Below are 19,360 nucleotides of genomic sequence, written 5' to 3'. Positions count from 1 at the left end.
GCAATATCTTTCTCCACTCCCCTCCACCAGCTTTATTGAAGTATAATTTGGCAAAATTGTAAAATATTTAAAGTGTACAACCCAATGATTTGATATATGTACACACTGTGAAAGGATTCCCCCCCTCCCCACTGAGTTAATTAACATGTCCATCACCTGACATATTTACCTGTGTGTGTGTGAACAATTGTTTATTTTCTTACCAAGTCTCAATTACACAATATGATGTTATCAACCACAGTCACCATGTATAATCTCATTTTTAAAAATCTAAATTCTTTCTCTTTGCTTCTATGCTGCTACACGTAATCCACATGGCTTATTCGTTGGTCATGTGATTAACAGTCCTTCAGGTTCACAATTGGAGTAAAATGCTACTTTAGAGAAACTTGCCATAGTAACTTAAATTTCCATTGAGAAAACAGAACCGTGAAAGGGCAACATTTCCTATGTAGTTTTACCCCCCAGATGCCCTTGACTATGCAGCACTTGCATATATTAGTGATGCAAATCTGGGGGAAGAACAAGACCAAGATGTTATGACCAAGACACTCGATTTGCATTGGAATGCCTCATGTGAACAGCACATCAGAACTCACCAAGTGGCATTTGGCTTGAACTCTTGGAGGGCTTGCCAGTCTACAAAGAATCCAAACGGCAATGTTGGAATGACAGCGGGCCATTGTTCTTCTCTAAATGCAACTTGATACTGAATCTGAGGAGATTGGAAAAAAAATATGAATTTGATCATTTAAAGTCACTTCCTTTCTGTGGGCACCAGTGACCTCATCTATAAAATGAGAACATAAAACTTGGGCATAGTTTTTCCAACTTGTCCAACTCTTGACAGTCTGTGCTTCCATTTGGATTTTTCTTTAAAGAACTGGATTTAACATTTGCACGTTGAAGGGAAAGGAGAAAGCAACTTCTAAGATGAGGAGGAGCTTTGAGAGAATTAAGGTTCAAACATAGACTTCACTGCCTTTGCAGTTTTGTCCAGTGCTAGACCTCTCCATGTCCTTTTTCTCTCAGGTTAAAGGACTGATGACGGTGGTGGATACTGTATGTCACTTTATGTCAGTGGGATATTAAGCAAGTAAATGAGAAAAAGGAGTATGGGTAACCCTGCTTTTCGAAAGTTTGCTTTATGCCACTTTGCTTTTTTGACTTACATTAGTACCTGTTTTTGCTAACCCAGAGAAATCTGAAGAGGATTTCTGCTTTTACAGAAAAAGGTGAAAAAATAAAATAGTGTTTATTTTGCAACAAACAGTTATGGCAGCAGTGTGCAGTGCACCCCAGGCTGTGAGAGTGTCATGGCCAAGCTCCTTCCCCTTCTACAGTCAGCATTGCAGCGCCCAGCCACTGTAGCTTTGAGCTATGTCTGTGAGCATCTGTGCTTTCTTCCCATTTATCTTGTGCCTCTCTTAGCAAGATGTATCCTAAGGTAATTGCTTCTTCACTTTATGCCATTTTGGCTTATAGATGGTTTCATAGGAATGTTCTACTTTCCAACATGGGGAAACTTGTACTGGATTTTGAAGTCCTCACTCCATCACTGTCTTCCCTTTATGGCCTCTGGTCACCTCACTGCCATTTTGCAAAACTGGTACAAGAATCAAATACATCATGTGTCTCCTAAGCACTTTCCATTTGGAGGGCAGGATGCCAGTGACATGAGGGTGAAGTGAATACTGCTACGGATTTTATTTATTAAATTTGGTTTAAAAAAAAAAACTTGCTGTTTAGTTGCTAGTGAAAGTCACTCAGTCATGTCCGACTCTGTGCGACCCCATGGACTATACAGTCTATGGAATTCTCCAGGCCAGAATACTGGAGTGGGTAGCCTTTCCCTTCTCCAGGGGATCTTCCCAACCCAGGGATCGAACCCAGGTCTCCTGCATTGCAGGCAGACTCTTTACCAACTGAGTTATCAGGGAAGGCCGTTTAGTCACTAAGTTGAGTCCAACTCTTTGCAACCCCATGGACTATAGCCTGCTGGGCTCCTCTGTCCATGGAATTCTCCCAGGCAAGAATACTGGAGTGGGTTGCCATGCCCTCCTCCAGGGGTCTTCTCAACTCAGAGATCAAACCTGCGTCTCCTGTGTTGCAGGCCAATTCTTTACTGCTGAGCCAACAGGGAAGCCCGTAAAAGCTTATGTAAAACAGAATTTTGCCAGGGACTCTTCTAAAAGTTTTACAAATATTAACTCATTTAATTTTATAACATAGATTATAAATTGGACTTGTTACCGTCCCCTATTTTACAGAGGAAGAAATTGAGGCACAGAGAGGTTAACTATATTGTCTAAAGTGAAACAGCTTAGTAACAGCAGAGATTAAAACCCCAAAAGTCTGGTTCCATAGTCCAGGAGTTTTTTTTTTTTCTTTTCATTATTTATTTGGCTGCATGGGGTGTTAGTTGTGGCACTCAGGATCTTTAGTTGTGACATGTTAACTCTTAGTTGTGGCAAGTGAGATCTAGTTCCCTGACCAGGGATTGAACCTGGGCTCCTTGCATTGGGAGCGTGGAGTCTTAGCCACTGGACCACCAGGGAAGTCCCTCACAGTCCATGCTTTTCATCTCTATGTGCTTGGGATTCTGAGTTGCCTGGTGTAATTCTGCACATCTCTTACTCCAAAGGTGCGGCAGCTTCTGTGAATAAGTGGCAGGCTTCAGCAGTTGGACAGGTCCCGTGGCTCCCCGCTTCGTTCGGCCTGACAGAACCAGATCCCAGGAATGTTACATTTCCCCAATCCTGGGTCTGTCATGGGCAAACCCTTTCAACCCTCCACACACCGTGATTGTGTGCTCTCTGACCTCTGTCCTATAGATTTTCCCAAGTTCTATGACTGTATCTGCTGCTGCTGCGTCGCTTCAGTCGTGTCCGACTCTGTGCGACCCCATAGACGGAAGCCCACCGGGCTCCACTGTCCCTGGGATTCTCCAGGCAAGAACACTGGAGTGGGTTGCCATTTCCTTCTCCAATATGACTGTATCTACAGAATAGCAAACATTCCCTTAAACATTTGGTTTACTCAGCCAGCCAGTAAATCGAATGAGGAAAGACCAGCTGTTGTTTATTGAACGCTTACTACATGCCATGCACCAAGACAAAGTCTTTGCATGCATTGTCTCGTAATCCTCCCATCACACCTGTTATTATGTTCATGTTACCAAGGGAAAAAAAACAATGCTCAGTTACAAACCCTAGGTCATACTTTTTTTTTTTTTTTTTTTTTTTGCCACATGCTCAGCGTGTGGGATTTCAGTTCCCTACCAGGGATTGAACCCAAGCTCCCTGCATGGCATTGGAAGCTTAGAGTTTTAACCACTGGATCGCCAGGGAAGTCCCCCAAGGTCACACTTTTAAGTACCTGGGAGAGCCATAATTTTTACTTGAGCCATATATGATCCAAAGCTCTTGGGTTAAGTTATTCCTTTATATTGCTTTCAGCATTTTCCTGGGACAACCCTCCCAATACATTCTGCAGCTGCTTGCCCTTGTTATTATCGATATGCCAAATTCTGTGTCACTGGGTTGTAATTTTAATACAAGTGCACCTTTTTCTTGTAATAACACACAAATCGTTTTTGGATTATAAGGGAACATTTGCCTTGCCCATAACAGGACATCTAGTGTAATGGATCTTCACAAGTGCTACCTTGTCTTGGAGAAGTTATGGAAAGAGACTCTGAGAGGATTTAACTAGGCCAAGGGGATTAAGGATGTCATATATCATACTCCTGTGGGCTCTTTGAATGGAGAAATTGGGTTTGCTATTAGAATGGACCTGGACAAAAAGAAAATAAGAGTGTTGTGAATAAAATATAAGAATTGTTATTACAGCACATGGAAACACCTCTAGGGCTTGTGATTTGACCATATTCCCAGGCTGCTGCTCTCCAGTGTGTGCAGTTTGCTTTGAAAGCAACTGAGATGATATTAAAGCTGTGGATGATGCTAAAATCTCCATACAAGAAGGCTAAATCAACTAAACCAAACTTTAAAACCCATTTGACTTTATTAATCTTTGTAACTCAAGGGACACTCTCAAGAAGAAAGGATCCTATATGCCTCGGGTCTGAATCTAATTGCCAGTTAATAAAAATTCCAGGGTATCCTTAATCAGCCAATTAACTGACCTAACAATTATAATAGGGAAAGAAGGTGGGAGGGGTCGAGACTGGGAATAACAAATCCATCAAGGTGGAGTAAAATGCTTCAGAGGTTAATGGTGGACACCCTTTAACATAAAGGATTTTCTTCTACCTTGACTAGGTTCCCGTTTTTCTTTTCTTTCTCCCTTCTCTGACATTTGTAATTGTTGGAACCTCTAATTGGCTGATAAGCTAATTGAGAGAGGGAGGAGGAAAGGCTTAAAGATGTGTAGTATGTATTTTAAGTTTTTTATTCTCTGAAACAATATTTATGTGAAAATAGTTCACTGCAATTAAGGGTGTATTTCTATTTGAAATTTAGAGCATCTTTTTTTTTTTTTTACTGGAATAGTTACCTCCTAATTTATGAATCCCACAACCTTAAACATATATTGATAAATTGAAGTTGAAATATAATGTGAAAAGTCTGACAATTAAGGAAGCCAGTTTTTTTTTTATTTGAACATAGCTTCATAAAAATTTTAAGCCACAGTAAAACAGAAGCTCTCCTTATTAAAAGAATATATTATTGGGACAGAATTATATTTTTATTTGTATGCTGAAAATTATAATACACTGAGGACTGGAAAAAGTGTGCCTGTAGGTGAAATTTTCTTCTCAATTATGATTTACCATTTTATAAATACTCTCAGATGTTGATAATAAGAAAAAGTTTAGAGTAAAAAGAATGGTGTTTGCTCCAAGAAACTCAGTTGCTGGAGTTTTCCTCTGTAGATGCATGTATTTAGAAAAATATATTTGGTAACAGTAAGTGATGGAAAACTGTCAGAGGAACTCAAGGTGGATCTGCAAACCTGGTCAGGCCCCAAGCCCAGAGTTGTAAAGCATCCTCTAAGATTTATTTAGTACATGTAGTACTTCAGTACTTTCATCACCATTCATCTAGACTTTTGTCACCAGGCTATGGAAATAGAGCACTTTAGATTTCAAAGGAAACTTGGAGATCACTTAGTTCTACCTTATCATTGAACCAAAGAGGAATCAGAAACCCAGAAAAGAGAAAGGACTTGTCTAAGGTCACAGGAAATTTTCTGGCTGAGCTGGGAGCAGGTCTCCAAATTGCCAGTCCTGTGTTCTTTCCTTCCTTCCCAACTTCCCCTTATATAAATGATACCAAAGGCCAGGGGGCAAATGCCAACTGCCATATTCTGTTAGAGACTGTTTCAATGCAAAATCTGTTGCACTCCAAGTCTGATTGCCTTCATTTTTTAATCATTCTTCAATGGCCAACTCAGAAAGCGCATGTCTTACTTTTATTCTTATGAGCCTCGTTCCTCTTTCACTAATGCATTATTAACATGTCTTCTTTCTGTTCTGAAATGTTCTCAGGGGAATAACTGTGTCCTGAATTTGAAAGTGGAAATGACTGTAGGATCTATTCCTTTTAATCTGATAGCTAGGAAGTGCTGCTACCCTTTCAGTTCTCCCAGGTTCGGCTTAAAAGGATTGTTCAGAATAATTCTTTTCTAATGCTGTTATAAACTCTACTCAGCCTTATAAGGTATATATGGACCTTGATTTTTATGTATGTGTTTTTTCGGGAAGAGAGGATGTTGGTTTTTTGTTTCCTCAGCTTTTTGTTGTGTTTTGTTTTCAATCTTCAGGCTTTAAAATTTATTTGTGTAAAGGCTTCTCTTATTTTTCTTACTGAGGGCTAGTTTCACTTGAGCTTGTAAATTGCTTGTAAATCAAGATCTGATTAGGAAGTAATATATTCATCTGTAACTCCTGCATAAAAGTTATTCAAGTATTGTGACAAAATAAGTGTTGTTTACTTTATACATTTTCTGCAAATTCTAAAGATTTCGTCTAACTTAAAGGCTCTCATGGAATCTTGGGGATTGTGGCTTGCCCACTGAGAGTATAAAGGCTTGCTAAATTAAGTTGATTTGCCTGAGAAAGAAGTGCTTCCATTATTCATGTCAGAAGCCTGTCACATCAAATTGAGGGAGTGGAGAAAACCCTTTTTTATCAACATTTTGAACCAAGAAAAACCAACCATTGAGGGCCTGAATTTCAATTGGGGAAAAAGTCAGGCTGAAAGCAGGGTTCAAAAAAAAAAAGGCTGGGTATTTGTCTAATGTTGAAAATCAGTAGAGGAGATTGATTTAACTTTGGCTGAAACTTTTTATATAGACAGACAGAATGAAACTTCTTAAAGCAGCAAGTAGTACATACAATCTTGGTGTCTTTCATGTGTAAACTTGTCAAAAGTAGTTAAGCTAATTCAAATTTAAATCTCCTTGAATTTCTATTCTTTGACTCTTAATTTGTTTATTTTAAAGGATTTAGGAATGCATTTCTTGGGGGTTACTTTTCAAACATTGATGAATGTATTTTGTTTTTCAGAGTTCAAGATTATAGGCTCTGGTGTGTGATTAGAAGTTATATTAATAAGACAAGGAAGACAAACTAGTCAAGGACCAGCCCTCTTGTTTGTATCAGGTATGTGGGCATTTGTCTTTGTATGGGTGGATGTATGCGCGCGCACACACACACGCACACACACACACACACCCCTAACTTCAAATGAAACACAAGTCATTAAGAGAATAACACAAGTTAGAACAGTTAGGGGAGGACCATTTCCCAAGACAAGATATCCTTATGCAGTATTAGTTGAGGCAACTTCTCTCATATTTGCCAGAATAGGGGCGTTTGTTAAATTTTAAGTAGTTGAAAAACAATAATAATATAGGAGAAATTATTTGATTATTTTTGTAATGAAATGTGATGCTCACTTGTTTTTGCAATATTTGATTTCTATTAGCATATGCATTTCAAATGATTGCAGGCCCCAGTAAATTCACTCTCAAGAACAAAGTTTATTTTTACAGATTTAATTCTTACCATCATTTACTTTGAATATGTTTCTGCCATTATTATCCAAGCAATAGTCTTCAAATGGTAATTTTAATCTGATTTAAACAGAACACATCTGTTGGGCTACTGAAAAATGTGCAACATTATTTTCTATATTTCCTAGATATATTTTTGCAGATATATATCTGATTTCAAACCAAGAAAATGGCTCCAAAAATGATAAATTGGACAGGTAAAAAAATTGGACAATTTAAACTGTTTGAAGGAATTCCTGCTTTTCCCCCCTCTTTTAACAAATGAAACCTGAAATCTTGTAAAAGAACAAGACAACCTTTTTTCCTTTTTTTGGTGGGAGGTTCTGCAGCACTTCAGTCTTTAACTGAACATTATGCTTACTTGATATTTGTGCCCAGTGGAAATAAGAGTTGGCTTGTGGTGTTCCCAGTACAAAAGTAATTACTTCTCGGATCAACTGCAAATATGTGCAGGTTGTAGATGGGGGAGCCATGAATGAAATAGAGAGGCGATTGTACTGTGGAGGACTGCAGAAGACAAGGATTAATGGCGAGTAGAATTGTATTTTGGTGTTCTTTCAGTAAAGTTACAATCTCTCTGAAAGTGAATGCTGCTGACAAGGGAACCTATGAGGCAGGAGGTTGGAATAGGGGTGGAGGTGGGGCACTTGAGGGTGCTAAATACAGAGAACCATGTCAGAGTGAGAATTGAATATCTGGCTTCTGTGTATTTACAAAACAAACAAACAAAATAACAAAAAACAGCCTTCTCATTTGACCTGTGCTTTTTTAGATATGACACCAGCAGAGGTCAATGCTATTGTGCCAAACTCCCGTGTCTATTTGCTGGCTGTTTCTATCAGAATATAGATAATTGTTTGGAGAAAGACTTTAAATTGGTGTGCAGCAGGAACTGAGGATGGCAATAGCGAACTCTTCAAAGTTTTCCCCATGAAGTGTTATCATTTTCAGACAATTTTCAAATGCTGATAATGCCGATAATGTTATTTTGTAATAAATGAAATTTCAATTATGTAGCATCATAAAATGATAGCTTGTTAGAACTGGGAGAATTTCAGAAATTGGCTAGAGTTAACAGTCTTACAGATATGAAAACTGGAAGCTCAAGGGGGCGGACTTGGTATCAGAACCCAGTTCTTATTCCCAGGGCCAGTGAACTTCTCATTGATTCCCATAGGACTAACAGGTTCAGTTTTCCTCTGCTTAGTGTCAAATGATGCTGAAATAGGACATATTAAATAAAAATTAAAGGCCTCTGCAACCCCAAACCCCAGAGATAACTGTTCATGGCTAACTAAGAGTGTTTCTTCTAAGATCCCCTACCTGCAATATAAAAATAAGCATTATTATTTTTACCTTGTATTTTTCACATTTTCTTTCTTGCTTTATATATATACACACATATAATACCTAATGTGTATAACATATAATCTGCTCCATGTGATTCTGTACTTTTTACAATGCAAACTACTTTTAAGCAATATTGTTATAAAAATTAATACAGATGAATTATCAAAGTGTGTCTTCGTTGCAACAAACAAACAAACAAACAAAAATAACCCCTGCAAAATCACATGCAACAGTAAATGAAACTTGGTCTACTTTCTCCTACCTTATAATCCTATGCCCCTAAATTCCCACTAGCAAACTCTTTCTAAACATAACATGGACACATTTTTTATTTATTATAGATTGGGATCATACTTTGCATAGTAATCTGTAACTTTATTGTTTTTACTCAACATCCATCTTGTAAACATTTTTATGTGAGTACAGATAAATCTATCCCATCTTTTTTAAAGGGTCCATAAAGTTGAATTGTATTGATTTTGATAAAATTGAATATCTTTTTGTTTCTTGATATTTTGTAAATTTCTTCTGTGAAGTCCCTGTGTGTTTTTCTTTTTTTTGTTGTTATTTAAAAATTGATATGTAGAAACTTTCTGCATTGTACAGGCAATAACTATTTCTCATAAATATTGCAAATATTTCCTCTTGTTTGTAATTATTTTTTCACCTTTGTTTCTGGTATCTTTTTAATTCTTATACAAAAGTTTTATATTTTTATGTAAGCAGAGATACTAGGTTTTCCCTTGTTATTTCCTGGTCCTAATGTCAAGCAAAGAAAGGCCTTCTACCCCATGATTAAAAACAAAATACAAAATCCCTCTTCTCTCTTTATGTGTGTGTCTTTATATATATATGTGTGTATGTATGTGTATATATATATGTATATATATGCTGTGCTTAGTCGCTCAGTTGTGTCCGACTCTTTGTGATCCTATGGACTCTAGCCTGCCAGGCTCCTCTGTCCATGAGATTTCCCAGGCAAAAATACTGGAGTGGGTTGCCATGCCCTACTCCAGGGGATCTTCTCAACCCAGTGATCGAATCCATGTCTACTGCATTGGCAGGCTGTTTCTTTACCATCTGAGCCACCAGGAAAGCCCAATATATGTATATACATATATGTATATTTTTGGTCATGCTGCAAGGCTTGTGGGATCTTAGCTCCCTAATCAGGAGTTGAACCCCGGGCCCGGGCAGTGAGCGTGCTGAGTCCTAACCATTGGACTCCCCAGGAAATTCACTTAAGTATATATTTTTTCTGATACTTTTATGGTTTTAATTTTTTACACACTTAGATAGGCAAGGCACATAGTGACTAGTGGTAGATCAAGTGTTCTCTTTGCACATACATGGGTCTGCTCGTGTACACACACACCAAAGTAACTGTGGAGGTGATGGATATGTTAATTATTTGATTGTGGTAATCATTTTACAGTATATACACATATCAAAATGTCATGTTGTATACTTTAAATATATACAATATTTATTTCTCAAAAGTCGATTTAGGGACTTCCCTAATAGTCCAGTGGTTAAGAATCCTCGCTTCCACAGAGGGTGTGGGTTCAATCTCCGGTCAGGGAACTAAGATCTCACATGACACATGGTGCAGCCAAAAAAAAGAAAAAGACTCAATAGCATAGACATTGATGTAGACAAGCTTATGTTTGAGTTATTGGTCAACTAACTAGCTGTGTGACCTTGGGCAAGTCAGTTTTCCTCTCAGTGCCTTGATTTCCCCATCTGTAAAATAGGCATAGAGTCATTCCAAGGATTAAACAAACTAAGGTGAATGATTATAAGGAATCTAGCCCAATGCTTGGCACATAGTAAGCTCACAATAAATTATAGCAATTATTCTTATTTAAATCTGTGATAAATTTATAATTTATTTTGCCTATAACTTGGAAAAAATAGAATTCTGAGTGCAATTACATTGTTTATACAGATTCTCTGGAGACTAACATCTCTACCAAATTGAATCTCCCATGTAGGGTTTAGGTCTTTTTTCATGTCCTTCATTGGAATTTTCTTAGTATGAGTCTTAACACTTTTCTTGTTATCTCATTTACTCCTGAGTATTTTATAACTCATTGCTATTGAGAATGAGAGTAATTTTTAATGTTATGGTGAATGAGATTTTTCATTACATTTACTAATAGGTTATTGCTTATATAAAGGAAAGTGATGAATTGGTTTTATGCATAGTTTGTAAGGAGCCACCTCACCGAACCCTCTATTAATTCTAATAGTTTATTTTCTTGGAGACTGTTGTATCATCTGTTCTCTTTTTAACATTTATTATTCATTTCTTTTTATTGTTTCATTGCACCAGGCAAAAGGTTGAGAACAATACAGAGGCAGTGACAGTCTTGTCTTGGTTTTGATTATAATGTTTATAGGGCGTGACCTCTATCATGATATTGCATTGGTTTATGATATCGGCTTTTGTATTGATAAAGATGTTCCTATTCTTAAGTTTGCCAGGGTTTACAATGAAGAATTACTGTTGAAGTTTATCAAATGCCTTTTTGGCATCTAATGGGATGACATTTTAATTATTTTTTAAAAATATTATGTAACCAGTTAATATATTGAACTTCTGTAACACTGGCTAATAATTAGAATATCTGTTTCTAAATTCATAACTGAGATTGAATTTGAATTATCTTCATCAGGTTTTTGTACAAGTGTTACTATAGTCTTCCAAATTTATCTGATAAGTTGTTTTTGCCTGTAGTCCAGAATAATTTAAGTAGCACAGTAGTTACACATTTCCTGAACATTTGAGAGGTTGCAAGCTTTAACAAATTTTTTTTGGTGATCTTTCATACACTTTTTAAATTCTTCTATGACTATCATTTTATTTATAGTCTTTGTTGTTCTTTGAGTCAATTTTTCATATTTATAGTTTCCCAGAAAATGGTTCTGGGAAATTTATCTAATTTTCAATGGCATAAAATTGTGCATGCCTGCATGCCCAGTTGCTCAGTCATGTCCAACTCTTTGAGACCCCATGTACTGTAGCCTGCCAGGCTCCTCTGTCCATGGAATTTTCCAAGCAAGAATACTGGAGTGGGTTGCCATTTCCTTTTCCAGGAGATCTTCCTGACCCAGGGATTGAACCCATGGCTCCTGCATTATAGGCAGATTCTTTACCATTGAGCCATCTGGGAAGCCCACACTTGAGTGTATGTATGAGTGCACGATAAGTCGCTTCAGTCGTGTCCGACTCTGTGACACTATGGGCTATAGCCCGCCAGGCTTCTCTGTCTATTGGGATTCTCCAGGCAAGAATACTGGAGTGGGTTGCATTCCCTTCTCTAGGGGATCTTCTTGACCCAGGGTTTGAATCTGCATCTCTTATGTCTCCTGCAATGGCAGGTGGGTTCTTTAGCAGTAGCACCACATGGGAAGCCCCACTTGAGTGTATATCTTGCAGCTTAAGTAATAAACATCATTAAAACTTCTGAAGCCTGAGGCTCCTCCTCTAACTCTAAATTTTACATTCATCATATCCTTTCTACATCATTTTACCATGTATATACATATATATTTCCAGAGCATGTGTGTGTATATATATTTTTTTTATTTTGTTTGTTTTCCTACTCCAGGGGATCTTCCCGACCTAGGGATCAAACCCACGTCTCTTGTGTCTCCTGCATTGGCAAGCAGATTCTTTGCCACTGTGCCACCTAGGAACCAAGGTTGTGCATACTATTTGCTTATACCTTGTAAAGTCTCTTCTGCATCCACTTTATCATTACTTTTGTTGTATGGTTTTGTTTTGTTTGTTTTTTGTCAGTTTTTCAAAGTTTTTATATAATTGCTTTTTTTAAAAAAGGAAGACAGTGGTTTTACTAATCATATCTACTTAATATCTAATTAATATATCAATTTCTCTTTCATTTAAATTGATTTCTTCATCATAATTTCTTTTGGCTTCCACTTTTTTTTCTAGTTCATTTTTAGTTGAATTTCTTGCTTACGTATTTTCTGCCTTTCTCTTTTTTTGGCTGTGCTGGGTCTTCCTGGGCTACTCTCTAGTTGTCGTGCATGGGCTTCTGCTTTCGGTGGCTTCTCTTGTTGCAGAGCATGGGTTTTAGGACCTGTAGGCTCAGTAGTTGTGGCGCATGGGCCTAATTGCCCTGAGGCATGTGGAATCTTCCAGAACCAGGGACTGAACACATGTCCTATTCCCTGCATTGGCAAGTGGACTCCTCACCACTGGACATCCAGGAAGTCTCAGTCTTTCTTCTTTAATAATAAGATAGTTTAAGGCCATGGGGTTTCCTCTTGAGTATGATTCTTATTAATTAATTAATTAATTGATAGGATCTTAGTTCCCCAACCAGGGATTAAACCTGTGCTCCCTACAGTGGACGTCAGAGCCCTAACCACTGGATCACAAGGGGATTCCCTTGAGTATGATTTTCATTGCATCTTATAGGTTTTGATCATCTTGTAACTTTCTATAGCCTTCAAATTATCTGTAATACAGTTTTGATTTCCTCTGGATGATTAAAAATTCACACCTACCTTTTAATTGTTAATTTCTTGTATTACTTTAAAGTTGTAATTGGCAGTCCCTGGTGGCTCAGTGGTAAAGAATCTGCCTTCCAATGCAAGAGACCTAGGTTCAATCCCTGGGTCAAGAAGATCCTCTGGAAAAGGAAATGGCAACCCACTCCAGTATTCTTGCCTGGGAAATCCCATGGACAGAGGAGCCTGGAGGGCTATAGTCCATGGGGTCACAGAAGAGTTGGACACGGCTTAGCGACTAAACAACAACAAATATAGCACATAAGATTTTAAAAGTTTTTAGACTTTCTTGGACACTAATCAATTTTCAGCGGTGTTCTTAGAACATTCAAGAAAACATGTTGTATTCAGGATATTAATTCTTTCTATATTGATTTTAAAAAGCTTATCATTATTTAAACCTTTCTTATAGATTTACTTGATCTTATACAATTCGGAGAGAGGTGTGTTAAAATGTCCTATATAATTATAGGTTTATGAATTATCTAGGTATTTCTAAGTTTTCTTAAAGGAATAAATTATGGTACTATGTAGTTCCATAAAGGTTAATGATAGTATTCTCTTCTTTTTAATTTTACCCTTAGTTATTATGAAATATTCCTTTGCATCTAATTTAATGTTTTTAGCTTTATAGTCAACTTTGAGATTAATGTGGCCTTCCTGTTTGAGATTAATGTGGCCTTCCTGTTTTCATTTTATTTGAATTTCCCTAGTATATCATTGCCCATATTTTTATGACTAACCTTTTTATATCAAATTACTTGGGTATTCCTCTATTTCTATTTGATTCTTATCTGTATTTTCTAATCTTCATTAAAAACTTCCAGCTTCTAACTCTCTCTATTCATTGACTCTTCTCCCAAGTACTTTGAATATCTTTGTAATCATCACCTTGAACACTTTATCAGGTAGATTTCTTTTATTTGTTTATTTGTTTTTAGTTCTGCTGTCTTCGATGCTGTGTGTGGGCTTTCTCTAGTTGCGGTGAGCAGAGGCTACTCTTCATTGCGTTGCATGGGCTTCTCTCATTGCGGTGGCTTCTCTTATTGCAGAGCACGGGCTGTAGGGCACAGGCTTCAGTAGTTGCAGCAGTTGTGCTCAGTAGTTGTGGCTCCCGGGCTCCAGAGCACAGGCTCGGTAGTTGTGGCTCACGGACTGAGTTGCTCCATGGCATGTGGGATCTTCCCGGGTCAGGGATCAAACTCATGTCTCCTGCATTGGCAGGTGGATTCTTTACCCCTGAGCCACCAGGGATGTTGCATGGTTTCTTCTTTATATCTTTAGCTGTAGAAGAGCTTTTTTGCTAATTTTCAGGTCTTTTTCATCACTAGTTGCTCTGTGAGTTGTAATTTTGGTATTCCTGTAGTAAGAGGTGAGCTCAGGACCTTCCTACTCTGCCATCTTGGTCAGTCCCCCTATTTTGGTCTCCTTTTTTCATAATGATGTTTTGTAGTTTTCAATGCACAGGTGTTGAACTTCTTTTGTTATGTGTATTCCTAACTATTTTATTCCTTTTGATTTTATTGTCATTGGAATTGTTAATTTCATTTTTGGAGTGCTTATTGCAAATATATAGAAATTCAGTTGATATTTGTATATTGATCTGTATTTTGTGAGATTTCTAAACTCATTTATTAGTTTAAGTAGTTTATTTTTTGTGGATTATTTAACATTGTGTCATCTGCTAATAGAGATAGTTTACCTATTCTTTTCCACCTTTGATGCCTTTTGTGTCTTTTTCTTGCCTAATTGCCTCATCTAGAATTCCAGTACAATGTTGAATAGACTGATGAGAGCAGACTACCTTGTCTTGTTTCTGATCTTAGGGGGAAAGTATTCAGTCCTTCACCATTAAGTATGATGTTAACTGTGGGTATTTTTGTTTCATTTAAAAGTTTATCTTGAGTAAGTGTGAAAAATTCTCTTTTTCTCTACTTTACATATGTAGGTACAGACCACTAAGTGTGGGAAACACTTTCAACTGTGTGACTGCTTGCACTTTCATGATAAGATTGCAAGCAATGCAGTGGACAAAGCATAAGACTCTGGAGATGCCAGTCAACCGTGTGATGCTTTCTCTAGACCAGCGGTCCCCAACCTTCTCATCACCAGGGACTGGTTTTGGGAAAGACAGTTTTTCCACAGATGGGAGTGGGGGAGATGGTTTTGGAATGATTCAATCTCATTACATTTATTGTGCACTTTATTTCTCTTATTATTACATCAGCTCCACCTCAGATAATCAGGCATTAGATCCTGGAGGTTGGGGATCCCTGGTCTATATCACTTACTTGTGTATAGAATGAGGCCAGAAAGTAGGTTTTCTGAACTCTGTAAGGCAATAAAAGTTTATTTTCCCCTTAACGTTGGCATTAAGGAGTGTCACAATTTTTGTGGCCATGTCACAAAGGAAAGAATTTCCAAATTTGACAAAGATGGGGAGAACAATAATTGTCTTACATGCTTTCTTCATCTCTGTACAGGCTTCCAAAATGGCTTTGTTTGGAAAAATCACCACCTTCTTTTGAAAGTGCTAACACTGACCTTCCCTGGTGGCTCAAATGGTAGTAAAGAATCTGCCTGCAATGCAGGAGACCCAGGTTCGATCCCTGGGTTGAGAAGATCCCCTGGAGAAGGGCATGGCAACCCACTCTAGTATTCCTGCCTGGAGAATTCCATGGACAGAGGAGCCTGGCAGGCTACAGTCCATGGGATCACAGAATCGGCTACTACTGAACCAGCTTAGCATGCAACACTGACCTTGACAAAAATATCAGACCTATTCCAATCCAGGAGAAATTTATTTAAAAAAAATTAAAGTGCTAAGTCTTATACTTTCCAATACATCATACTGAACATTTAGTGCAGGCAAACAGCTCCCAGAAAAAACAAAAAACTTTCATTTTCCTGAAAGGGCTTGCACCATCAGAAGCCATGTTGCTTCTCAAGCCTGATGTCCTAGCAGATTAGCTATGAGCTTGTAGGTGAAACAGCCCCTGGTGCCTCCCTCTCGTCTTCTGTTCTTGTACTTCTAAAACCTATCTTCCTTCATCTGATTTTTCCTTAACTATAAAATTGTCATTTTCTTTGTGTAAGAAGGTGAATACAAGTTTCGTTATTCTGCAGCTTTCCCCTTTATAAAAAGAGGCCAAGGCCAGCCATCATTCAACTCAGGACAATTGTTGTTGTGAGAAAATGCAAGGACCAGACTTTCCAGAACCTCCAAATTTCTAAGAAAAGTGAGAATAACTATTTTTATTTATAATTGTTGACACATTTTAATTTTCCAATCTGCCAGAGACCATGTTTAATCTCTAGTCTGGGTCCAAGTAGAAAAGACTCAGTTGTCTTTTAAAGTGATTTGAAAATAAGTTCAAAGTTCTGTATTTATTCATGTACTTTTTATTTCAGGTATCTTTTATTCCTTTGTGTATATCCAGATTTCCATCTGGTAAATTTTCTTTCTGCCTAAAACACTTCTGTTAACATTTCCTGTATTGCTGTTCTGTTAGTAATGAATTCCCTCAGCTTTTGTATGTATGAAAAAAATCTTAAAACATTTTTTTTTGAAAAATGTCTGCCATGCAGAGAAGCAGGATAGTTCACTGAATAGCCATATACCATCATCTGGATTTAATGATTATAATAATTTTGCTATATTAATATATTTTTGAAATATTTTAAAATAAATTATAGACATCATATTTCACCCCTACATAATTTTTACACTCATCACTAACAAAAAGGACATTTTTCTACATAACCACAGTACCATTATTATATCTAACATAATTTACAGTAATTCTCTAGTATTCTTTAATATCCAATCTTCATTTAAATTTCCCTGGTTGTGTTAATACCAAAAATGTCTTTATAGCTGATTTATTCAAACCAGATTCCAATCGAGTGCCATTTGGTGAATGTTGCTCTTAAATCTCTTCTACTCTAGGACAGGCATGCTATCTCTCCACCTTCCCCCCACCCCGAAATGTGATATATACATACATACATACATACATATATATATATATATATACACACACACACACCAAATATATATTTGGTCTTTTCACCCTTTCTGGAACAGAGCTCCTAAAATCCTTGGAATTTCCCAAATGAAGAGAATATAAAGATGTCTTTTCTTATGTTAATAAGATAACTTTTCGAGAACACCTAAGGATGGGGGCTAGTTGTCAGTGGAACCAACCAAATGATTAGAAAGGAGAGCGGCTGAATGTTGGCTCAATCACCAGTGGCTAGTGATTTAATCAACCATTCAATCAACCATGCCTATGTAATGAAGCCTCCATAGAGGTTAAAGATGCTGAAGTTGAAGCTCCAATACTTTGGCCACCTGATGCGAAGAGACGACTCATTGAAAAAGACACTGATGCTGGGAGAGATTGAGGGCAGGAGGAGAAGGGGGTGACAGAGGATGAGATAGTTGGATGGCATCACAGACTCAAGGGACATGAGTTTGAGCAAACTCTGGGAGATAGTGAAGGACAGGGAAGCCTGGTGTGCCGCAATCCATGAGGTCACAAAGAATCTGACATGACTGAGTGACTGAACAACAACTAGATGGGGGAGATAGGATTTGAACCCAGCTCTGTGTAAGCCAAAGGCCATGTGCTTAATTGCATTCCTAAAGTATGATTTGAATGAATCAGTGAATTTCTGGCCTGAGGCGTCACCTCTGCCCTAAATGAGACTTTACTTTCAATTTGTGTGCTTTTAGAAAGGAGTGTGAAATTTGAGATACATGGCAACCCACTCCAGTCCAGTATTCTTGCCTGGAAAATCCCACGGACAGAGGAGCCTGGTGGGCTACAGTCCATGGGGTCACAAGAGTCGGACACAACTTAGCAATCAAACCACCACCACCGCTATGGTGGCCATGAAAGGCACCTCTCAGATCTCTCACTTCAAGGAACCTGACTGAATGATGATCTCAGTTACTGAGCTCTAAATCCTCCACTGCATTTGCACGAGCCCAATTTCTCCATAGAATCTGCCCAGCCAGTGACTGAATCCATCAAAAATACTAAAGGAGACCCACTCCTGGAAGTTACAGACTTTGGCTCAAGGACCCCCTGTTGGACTTGCTGCCATTTTTTTTAGAATTGCATTGCATTTCAGTGTAAGACTTCACAACCAACCTCCCTCCCTTCCCTCTCTCCTCCACAGAGTCAGACCTGTATTACTGTCTGACAGCTCTGACAGCTCTAGTGTCTTTTCCTTCACAGGTATTTTCTCCATCTTTGTATCTTCTCCTTCTTGGAGGACCCAGACTAACAAGTACCTATTTCCTGGTGCATTGACACTTCCCCAGGTAAATAATTTCTGATCTATAAGATGAAAAGGCAAACCAGATTAATGGAAAATTCAGAGACTACCAGAATGGAACTGTCAAAGAAAGCCAATGGCAAGTTTATTGTATGCTTCAAATAGCAGTTGTTTTCAGATGATGGTGCAATTATAATTGGTTATGGGTACTAACTTAGTATGGACTTCCCGGGTAGCACTAGTGGTAAAGAACTCACCTGTCAATGCAGGAGACATAAGATGCGGGTCCGATCCCTGGGTCTGGAAGATCCCCTGGAGGAGGGCATGGCAACCCACTCCAGTATTCTTGCCTGGAGAATCCCATGGTCAGGGTAGCCTGGTGATGCTACAGTCCATAGTGTCACAGAGTCAGGCACGACTGAAGCAACTTAGCATGCACTTTGTATGCATATTAGCGACTCATGACAAATAGTTTCATTTAAAATGCTTATTTGAAAACTGGAAGAAATACAGTGCCTCTTGATTAGCAAAAATTGGAAGAAATATGAAGCCTCTTGGTTAGCACCAATTCTGGACATATTAAGGATAAGCGAAAGTCATAACTTTCTAAGTAAAGATGTAAGAAGTCTTTTTTCATGTTTGAAAGTATTCCACCAAAAAAAAGAGATTGTTTTCTCTAATCTGGCTTAAAGAAAGTAACTGTGTTTTAGACTTTAAGACTGGATTCTCTACATTATTATAACTTTTAGGCAGCTGTAAGGTGAGGGTTTGGAAGGACGAAGACAGGGAAGGGAAGGAAGATGTAAATGTCTGATGAGGCACTTGAATAGGATCCAGACACCAAATATTCTATTTATATGAATTGGTAACATTCAGATTTTCAAAGCTTATTGCAGATCAGCTTAAATTTCTCTATTGTTGCTTAGTTGCTCAGTCGTGTCTGACTCTTTGTGACCCCATGGACTGCAGCATGCCCGGCTTCCCTGTCTATCACTGTCTTCCAGAGGTTGCTCAAACTCATTTCCATTGAGTCGGTGATGCCATCCAACCATCTCATTCTCTGTCGTCCCCTTCTCCTCCTGCCTTCAATCTTTCCCAGCATCAGGGGCTTTTCCAGTAAGCTGGCTCTTCACATCAGGTA

General features: G+C 38.1%; 1 long non-coding RNA gene across 1 annotated transcript in view; it reads left to right on the top strand.

Annotated features, from left to right (window-relative positions):
- The window catches only part of LOC145536222 (uncharacterized), a 312,877-nt gene that overhangs the window by 33,900 nt on the left and 259,617 nt on the right, over positions 1 to 19,360 (top strand). The window contains exon 3 of the long non-coding RNA XR_014075706.1: positions 6,533 to 6,628. This is a non-coding gene — a long non-coding RNA (uncharacterized LOC145536222). The remainder of the gene's footprint in view (positions 1 to 6,532; positions 6,629 to 19,360) is intronic.

The sequence above is a fragment of the Giraffa tippelskirchi genome, chromosome X (assembly GCF_054371585.1).
Source record: "Giraffa tippelskirchi isolate mGirTip1 chromosome X, T2T-mGirTip1v1.2.pri, whole genome shotgun sequence".
NCBI classification, from domain to species: domain Eukaryota; kingdom Metazoa; phylum Chordata; class Mammalia; order Artiodactyla; family Giraffidae; genus Giraffa; species Giraffa tippelskirchi.
The sequence above is the reverse complement of the archived record's forward strand: the minus strand, read 5'-3'. Positions and strand labels throughout refer to the sequence as shown.